Here is a 9,644-nt window from a genome sequence, read left to right on the forward strand (position 1 = left end):
TTAATAGGTGAAAAGGCATATGCATTTTATTTGATGTTTATATTTTAGGTTGTGCATGGAGGACTTCAGAGAAAGTGAGAACCCAAACAGGCAGCAAGAGAAAAACTAAACAAGAAGAGCAACCCCACAGGTGACTGGGTCACAACCAGTGATCTGATTCAGATCATCAGGCACAAATTCTGAAATAACCGTGATAATATGTTCAAGAAAAGGCAAGACAGATAATTTCACCAGAGAATTGGACTCTATTTTAAAAAGAATCTAGGCCAGGCATGGTAGCTTACACCTGTAATCCTAGCAGTCTGAGAGGCTAAGGCAGGAGGATTCTTTATGCTCAGGAGTTTGAGACCAGCTTGAGCAAAAGCAAGACCCTATATCTTCTTTTTTTTTTTTTTTTTTTGTCTCACTTTGTGGCCCTCGGTAGAGTGCCGTGCCGTGGTATCACACAGCTCATAGCAACCTCCAACTCCTGGGCTTAAGCGATTCTCTTGCCTCAGCCTCCCGAGCAGCTGGGATTACAGGCACCCGCCACAACGCCCGGCTATTTTTTGGTTGCAGTTCAGCCGGGGCCAGGTCTGAACCCGCCACCCTCCGTATATGGGGATGGCGCTTTACCGACTGAGTCACGGGCGCCGCCCTAGACCCTATATCTATTAAAGATAGACACATAAGGCTCGGCGCCTGTGGCTCAAGCGGCTAAGGCGCCAGCACATACACCTGAGTTGGCGGGTTCAAATTTAGCCCGGGCCCACCAAACAACAATGACGGTTGCAACCAAAATATAGCCAGGCATTGTGGCGGGCTGTGGTCCCAGCTACTTGGGAGGCGGAGATAGGAGACTCACTTGAGCTCAGGAGTTGGAGGTTGCTGTGAGCTGTGATGCTATGGCACTCTACCCAGGGCGACAGCTTGAGGCTCTGTTCCAAAAAAAGAAACATAGGCAGGGTATTGTGGTGCGTGCTGAGTCCCAACTACTCAGGAGGCTGAGACAAAGGATCACTTGAACCCGGGAGTTTGAGGTTGCTGTGAGCTAGGCTAATGCTCTGGCACTCTAGCCTTAGACAACAGAGTAAGACTCTGTTTGGGGGAGGTGGGGAAGAAAAACCCACGATATATTATCTCATTTTCTTTTTTGTAGAGACAGAGTCTCACTGTACCTCCCTTGGGTAGAGTGCCATGACGTCACATGGCTCACAGCCGTGAGGGGCTTAAGTGATTCTCTTGCCTCAGCCTCCAGAGCAGCTGGGACCACAGGCGCCAGCCACAACACCCGGCTATTTTTTTTGTTGCAGTTTGGCCAGGGCTAGGTTTGAACTCGCCACCCTGGGCATATGGAGCCAGCGCCCTACTCACTAAGCCACAGGCGCCGCCCTCATTTTCTTTAAAATGTAGATGAATTTTACTTGGACTCTATAACATATCCATGTTCACCTTTAATATATGTGCTTGGCCTCGTCATTCCCTATAGAGACAAAGAGAAGGAAATTGGAGGAAAAAACATTTTTGTTCTTCATTTCTTTCTTTCTTTTTTTTTTTTTTTAGAGACAGTCTTACTTTGTCGCCCTCGGTAGAGTGCTATGTAATCACAGCTCACAGCAACCTTCAGCTCTTGGGCTTAGATGATTCTCTTACCTCCAGCCTCCCAAGTAGCTGGAACTATAGGTGCTCACCGCAACGCCCGGCTATTGTTCTTCATTTCTTTTTTTTTTTTTTTTGTAGAGACAGAGTCTCACTGTACCGCCCTCGGTAGAGTGCCGTGGCATCACATGGCTCACAGCAACCTCTAACTCTTGGGCTTACGCAATTCTCTTGCCTCAGCCTCCCGAGCAGCTGGGACTACAGGCGCCTGCCACAACGCCCGGCTATTTTTTTGTTGCAGTTTGGCCGGGGCTGGGTTTGAACCTGCCACCCTCGGCATATGGGGCCGGCGCCCTACTCTCTGAGCCACAGGCGCCGCCCTGTTCTTCATTTCTTATTACTGTAAACAATGAAAGTCTTTGGAAAACTCCTAAGGGAGGCTGGGCGAGGTATCTGGCACTCCCAGAGTGGTAATCTTAGTGGATCACCTAGCTCAGGAGTTTGAGACCAGCCTAAGCAAGAGTAAGCAAGATCCTATCTCTAAAAGTAGCTGGGGCTCGGTGCCCATGGCTCAGTGGTTAGGACGCTGGCCACATATGCCAGGGCTGGTGGGTTTGAACCTGGCCCAGGCCTGCTGAACAACAACAACTACAACAAAAAAAAAAAGCAGGACATTATGGTGGGCACCTGTAGTCCTAGCAACTTGGGAGGCTGAGGCAAGAGAATCGCTTAAGCCCAAGACTTTGTGGTTGCTGTGAGCTGTGACACCATAGCACTCTACTGGAGGCAACATAGTGAGACTCTGTCTCAAATAAATAAATATGTAGCTGGGCACTGTGGCGGGTGCCCGTAGTGCCAGCTACTTGGGAGGCTAAGGCAAGAGGATCACTTGAGCCCAAGAGTTTGAGTTTGCTGTGAGCTTTGATGCCAGGTGACAAAGTGAGACTGTCTCAAACAAAGACAAAATAAATAAATTATTACAATAGTTTTGGGGCTTGGCAAGGTGCCACACACCTGTAATCCTAACACTCTGGGAGGCCGAGGCAGGCAGATCTCTTGAGTTTAGGAGTGCAAGACCAGTCTGAGTATGAGTGAGACCCTGACTCTACCCAAAATAGATAAATTAGCTGGGTATGGTGGCAAGTGTCTCTGTAGTTCAGCTACCTGGAAGGCTGAGGCAGGAGAATTGCTTGAGTCCCGGATTGTGAGGTTGCTGTGAGCTAGGTTGATGGTGCTAATGTACTCTAGCCCAGGCAACAGAGACCCTGTCTCCAAAAAAAAAAAAAAGATTTGTTACTAGTCTTTTTTTTTAGACAGAGTCTATGTCGCCCTGGGTAGAGTACCATGGCGTCACAGCTCACAGCAACCTCAAACTCTTGGGCTTAAGTGATTCTCTTACCTCAGTCTCCTGAGTACCTGGGACTACATGTGCCTGCCACAATGCCCAGCTATTTTTTGGTTATAGTTGTCATTGTTGTTTGACAGGCCTGGGCTGTGTTTGAACCCGCCAGCTCTGGTATATGTGGCTGGCACTCCAGCTGCTGAGCTACAGGCACTGATCCTATTACTGGTCTATTTTTAATTTGTTTATAATTTGTGTATAGTGGGCATACTTTCCTCTTTCTTTTTTCTTTCTTTCTTTTTTTTTTTGAGACAGAATTTTAGTATGTCACCCTCAGTAGAGTGCTGTGGTGTCACAGTTCACAGCAACCTCAAACTCTTGGGCTTAAGTGATTCTCTTGCCTCAGCCTCCCAAGTAGCTGGGACTATAGGTGCCCACCACAATGCTGGCTACTGTTTTTTTTTGGTTGTAGTTGTCATTGTTGTTTGGCAAGCCTGGGCCAGGTTCGAACCCTCCAGCTCCAGTGTATGTGGCTGGCGCCCTAGCCGCTGAGCTACAGGCACTGAGCCATACTTTCCTCTTTCTTAGATGAGGAACTGAAGCTCAGAAAGTTGACCACTTCTTATGAGGTGGACTCTTTCTTTTTTTTTTTGTAGAGACAGAGTCTCACTTTACTGCCCTCGGTAGAGTGCCGTGGTGTCACACGGCTCACAGCAACCTCTAGCTCTTGGGCTTACGTGATTCTCTTGCCTCAGCCTCCTGAGCAGCTGGGACTACAGGTGCCCGCCACAACGCCCGGCTATTTTTTTTTTTGTTGTTGTTGCAGTTTGGCCGGGGCTGGGTTTGAACCCGCCACCCTTGGTATATGGGGCCGGCGCCCTACTCACTGAGCCATAGGCGCCGCCCGGATTCTTTCTCTTTACTCACTACCTACTGAAGCCTGCCCTAGGGCACAAATGCCAGCAGAGGCTATACTGGCAGCAGCATCCACTCATATTCCTGGGAGTAAAATTCTGGACACCTTTCCTCTACAAGAACTGTTTAGTGGGCGGCACCTGTGGCTCAGGGAGTAGGGCGCTGGTCCCATATGCCAGAGGTGGTGGGTTCAAACCCAGCCCCGGCCAAAAAACCACAAAAAAAAAAAAAAAAAAAAGAATTGTTTAGTGAACAGTAATGAGGCTTCTGTGGTCTTTATAGCATAGTTGACTGTTCCTGGTGCATTGCAGGTTGTTAGCTATTGTGGCTTTCCCCTGTGATTCTGACTGCCATATATAGCAGGCTTTTATTTATTTATTTTTTTGAGACAGAGTCTCACTATGTTGCACTCGGTTGAGTGCCGTGGCGTCATAGCTCAAAGCAACCTCAAAGTCTTGGGCTTAAGCAATTCTCCTGCCTCAGCCTCCCAAGCAGCTGGGACTTCCGATGCCCACCACTTTTTTGGTTGTAGTTGTCATTGTTTGGCAGGCCCGGGCTGGATTCGAACATGCCAGCTTCAGTGCATGTGGCTAGCGCCCTAGGCGCTGAGCCCTATAGCAGGCTTTTAATAATAACAATAATAGTGACAGCCATCATTTTTGGGCCTCCCCTGTCTGTCAGGCACTGTAGAGATGCTGCATTTGTCACCACACTCCTGCAGTAGCAATATACTTAGAACATATCACCTTCATTTAAGGCTCAGAGAGTTGTAACTTGCCTAAGGTGCTGTAGAACTAGGATTCGCTGCGTTTTGTTGGGACTCCATATACTGCTGCCTTTTTCAAAAATGTGTTTTGAGTCCCAGACATCACATATTGGAACACACATTGTTGCAAGATTTGAGCCTACCCTAATCCTGATTCTCACTGACAATGATTGGCTGCTTCGGACTCTGGAAAGGGCTCCCTTTATCACCTGGGTCCTATTAGCCCATCCATTGGTTAAGATTGGCTTTGATTTAAACTGAATTAATCTATGACTTTACTGAGTCCTGTCCCTCGCCCTGCATGATCCCTTGACTCTTCTCCTCTCTTTTTTCCTATCCTTCTGTTCTCCTCTTTCTTCTTTCATTTTTCACAAGCCTAGCGAGCTTTTGTCTTCTCTTGGAACATAACACCTCTGCCTTCTGTCCTGTTGGGCATCGCACAAAAGACTATGAAAGAAATCAAGACAGGAGGCAAAAGTCAGAGATCCCTGTGTTTTTTCCCTGCAGCCTCCCCCTCTTCCTTTCCCCCATAACCCCACACCCCACTTTCTTTCACCTTCTCACTTCCCTGCTACCCGCCTCAGGGAGGTGTCGTTCCACGAAGGGATGATGACAGAGGCATAGAATAGACCAGGTACGAAGAGGCTTAAGGGCGAGGGGACTTTCCGGCAAGGTGTAGATGGGTCTTCATGTTACACATGAGGCTGGGGAGCACCGCTGAAGGCTCCAGAGTGACCCTGTAGAAGCAGAGGAAGGAGCAACAGACAGGAGACAGACATCCAAAGGCAGGAGGGGGCCTGGGGGAGAGGTAGAGCCAAGGAGCCAAGAGCACAAGGCAGAGGCAGGTGACAACACAGACGTTCTGGAGAACAGAAGGGCATTCAGGGAGGACAGCCAAGGCCACAGAGGGCTGACTTTTTTTTTTTTTAAAGGATTAAGAATGAATCACTGTTTTCATAAGCATCAGTGCACACGCCATATGTTAGGTGTCGCTAGAGTGGAAAACCCCGTAACACGACTTAGAACAGGCTCGGCAGCCTCCTGCTCTGCCCTGACAGGGGCTGTGAGAGAGCTCCTGGGTTTAGATTGCCCCAGAGCTGAGGTAATGCTTCCCAGGCGTCTCTGGGGGCGTGATCCCCACACCCTCCCTCCTATAAAGTGAAACCCAAACCAATATAAACCCTGTAAACACTCCTCTACTGCTCTAAGGTTAGAAGAGACGTGTAAGTCAGCCGCATCCCTAATGACAGATCCCATGGTGAAGTCTCAATAAATACTTGGTAATTAATTACAGAGAAGAGAGGAACGGGATAATAATTCAGGTCATAGACTGCTTTGAAAATCCGATGAAAGTTACGGGTCCTTGCCCCAGAAAAAAAGGCACAAGTACACATACACACCTGAGTAAATAGAATGATGTCCTTGTGTTTGTTAAAATCCTGAGGCCAAGGCCAAGGGGGTTGGTCTATGGTCCCCTGAGTAAGAAACCTGACTTAGAATATATGAAATAGTGTTGTGTCCGAGATCCATTTTCTCCAGCCAAGCCCCTGGAGATAGGGGAGATGTTGCTGGCATTGTTTGAGTGAGGAGGCCTAGGCAGATAAGAGGGCTGACTTGACCCAATATGTGCCAGGAGTTTAGTGTGCCTCTAAACTTAGAAGCCCTACCTCCAGTCTAGTTCTATTACCCACTAGAAATTTGTAACCTTCTTTAAGAAAACAAACTTTTTTTCTTTTTTTTTTTTTTGAGACAGAATCTCACTTTGTTACCCTTGGTAGAGTTCTGTGGCGTCATAGCTCACAGCAATCTCAAAACCCTGGGTTCAGGTGATCCTTTTATCTCAGCCTGCAGAGTAGCCACAATGCCCAGCTATTTTTAGAGACAGGGTCTTGTTCTTGCCTAGGCTGGTCTTGAACTCCTGCGCTCAAGCAAGCCACCTACCTCGGCCTCCCAGAGTGCTAAGATTATAAGTGTGAGCCATCATGCCCGAGCGTTTTTTTTTTGTAGAGACAGAGTCTCACTTTATGGCCCTCGGTAGAGTGCCGTGGCATCACACAGCTCACAGCAACCTCCAACTCCTGGGCTTAAGCGATTCTCTTGCCTCAGCCTCCCATGTAGCTGGGACTACTGGCGCCCGCCACAACGCCAGGCTATTTTTTGGTGGTTGTTTGGCAGGCCCAGGCTGGATTCGAACCTACCAGCTCCGGTGTATGTGGCTGGCACCTTAGCCACTTGAGCTACAGGCGCTGAGCTGAGTGTTTCTATTTTTAGTAGAGATAGGATCTTGGTCTTGCTCAGGCTGGTCTTAAACTCCTGAGCTCAAGTGATCCTTCCACCTTGGCTTCTCAGAGTGCTAAAATTATAGATGTGAGTCACCATGCTCAGCTCAATCATGCACATTTTATTTTTATCAGGTTTTTTTTATTGTTGGGGATTCATTGAGGGTATAAGAAACCAGGTTACATTGATTGCATTTGTTAGGTAAAGTCCCTCTTATAATTGTGTCCTGCCCTCAAAAGGTGTGTCATACACCGAGATCCCTACCCGTTCCCTCCTTCCCTCTCTCTGCTCTTCCCTTCTCCCATACCCCTCCCTGCTTCACTCTCTCGGCTCTCCCCTTCCCCCACCCCACATCATGTACTAGGTCATTAATTGTCCTCATATCAAAATTGAATACATAGGATTCTTGCTTCTGCATTCTTTACTAAGAATAATGTGTTCCACTTCCATCCAGGTTAATACAAAAGATGTAAAGTCCCCATCTTTTTCTGTTGCAGTTATCATTGTTGTTTAGCAGGCCTGGGCCAGGCTCGAACCTGCCAGCCTCAGTGTATGTGGCTGGTGCCCTACTTTTTGAGCTACAAGCGCCGAGCCAGTCTCCATTATTTTATTTTATTTTTTTTGAGACAGAGCCTCAAGCTATCACCTTGGGTTTAGTGTTATGGCATTATAGCTCATAGCAACCTCCAACTCCTGGGCTTAAGTGATTCTCTTGTCTCAGCCTCCTGAGTAGCTGGGACTATAGGCACCCGCCACAACACCTAGCTATTTTTTGGTTGCAGCCATCATTGTTGTTTGGCAGGCCCAGGCTGGATTTGAACCCGCCAGCTCTGGTGTATGTGGCTGGCGCCTTAGCTGCTTGAGCTAAAGGCACTGAACCTCTCCATCTTTTTTAATGGCTGAATAGTATTCCATGGTATACATATACCACAGCTCATTAATCCATCCTGGGTTGGTGGGCATTTAGACTGTTTCCACATTTTGACGATTGTAAATTGAGCTGCAATAAACAGTCTAGTGCAAGTGTCCTTATGATAAAAGGATTTTTTCCTTCTGGGTAGATGCCCAGTAATGGGATTGCAGGATCAAATGGGAGGTCTAGCGTGAGTTCTTTGAGGTTTCTCCATACTTCCTTCCAAAAAGGATGTATTAGTTTGCAGTCCCACCAGCAGTGTAAAAGTGTTCCTTTCTTTCCACATCCACGTCAGCATCTGCAGTTTTGAGATTTTGTGTCCATTTTATTATTATTTTATTTATTTATTTATTTGAGATAGGATTTCACTCTGTTGCCCTAGGCTAGAATGCTGTGACCTCAGCCAAGCTTGCAGGAACTTCAAGCAGTCCTTCTGCCTCAGCCTTCTGAGTAGCAGGGGAGTATGGGCATAGCATCATGCCCAGCTAATTCTTTAAATTTGTTTTTTGTAGAGGCAAGGTCTAGTTATGTTGCCCAGGCTGGTCTCGAACTCCTGGCCTCAAGCTATCCTCTCTTCTCAGTCTCCAAAAATGCTGAGATTTCATGTAAACCACTATGCTCAGTCTTAAGATATTCTTGTTTCAGTTGGATGAGTACTTGATGTTACTAGGATATCAAGCATTAGATTAGACGACCTTGAAGGTCATCTTCAACCTAAAATTTTGAGGCTTTGGTTAGTCATTTGTTGCCAGTGACTGAACCTAGTAAAATATATCCTGGCAGGCCAGGACCATTATAGCCTGGAGTGGTGAAGCACACACAGATCTGAGCTGTCTGAGGACTGTCCGTGGTACCTTTACCACGCGTCTCAGCTATTACAGAATCTCACTTCTAAATAAACCAGCACATAGGATTTGGGCAAGTGAGCATCTATTTGAAGAAAGATAATTTTTGTTTCCCTGCATGAAGCAATCATTTGTAAGCTAGATGAGTTACGGCTGGCTTTTAAAGCAACAGTCACTGTAATAAAAAATTCAACTTATGGGAAATTTCAACCATCTCTCCACATAGTTCTTTCATTCCCAGTGGGATTTCGTTGGGGCCTTGAAAAGGAGGACATTTTCATAGTTGTAGTCATTTCAAACCAAGCTGTTAGAGTATAGTTGTGAGTGATCTTGGGGTGAGAAGCAGGAAATAATGAGATGAATTCGTGATTTATTTCAATGCCTTAAATTCTCAAAGTGTTCTTTAATATTTTTCTGGGTATCAAGTTACCTCCCTACAAAGCTTGCTGTGTGCTCCTGGACTGGAAAAGAAGAAAACATTGTAAAGGTTTGTTCTGGACCCTCTTGGTTCCTAGTGATGGGTTACAAATCAGCCTTTGCATTTACCCGCAGCAATTTACATTCAGCTGCCAAAGATGATCAGGAGTAGACCATATTTCTGTTTCAGGACTTCTGTGAGGGGATTCTTAAAAATATAGTGGCTCTGGTGTCCATGTCAAGAAGACTTTTCATTCAGCAAGCACATAGGTCTTTGCTGTATGCCAAATGTGGCACAACTTAAAATTTAGTGAGATGTCTTAAAAATGACATGTCTTTGTCTGGAGCTTGCCAAATATGTCAAAGTGACAGAAAGCATTTGGCTAGTGTTACTATTTACTCAATGAACATTTATTTATTTATTTATTTTTTGTAGAGACAGAGTCTCACTTTATCGCCCTCGGTAGAGTGCCATGGCCTCACACAGCTCACAGCAACCTCCAACTCCTGGGCTTAAGTGATTCTCTTGCCTCAGCCTCCTGAGTAGCTGGGACTACAGGCGCCTGTCACAACGCCCGGCTATTTTTT

The sequence above is a fragment of the Nycticebus coucang genome, chromosome 9, assembly GCF_027406575.1.
Source record: "Nycticebus coucang isolate mNycCou1 chromosome 9, mNycCou1.pri, whole genome shotgun sequence".
NCBI classification, from domain to species: domain Eukaryota; kingdom Metazoa; phylum Chordata; class Mammalia; order Primates; family Lorisidae; genus Nycticebus; species Nycticebus coucang.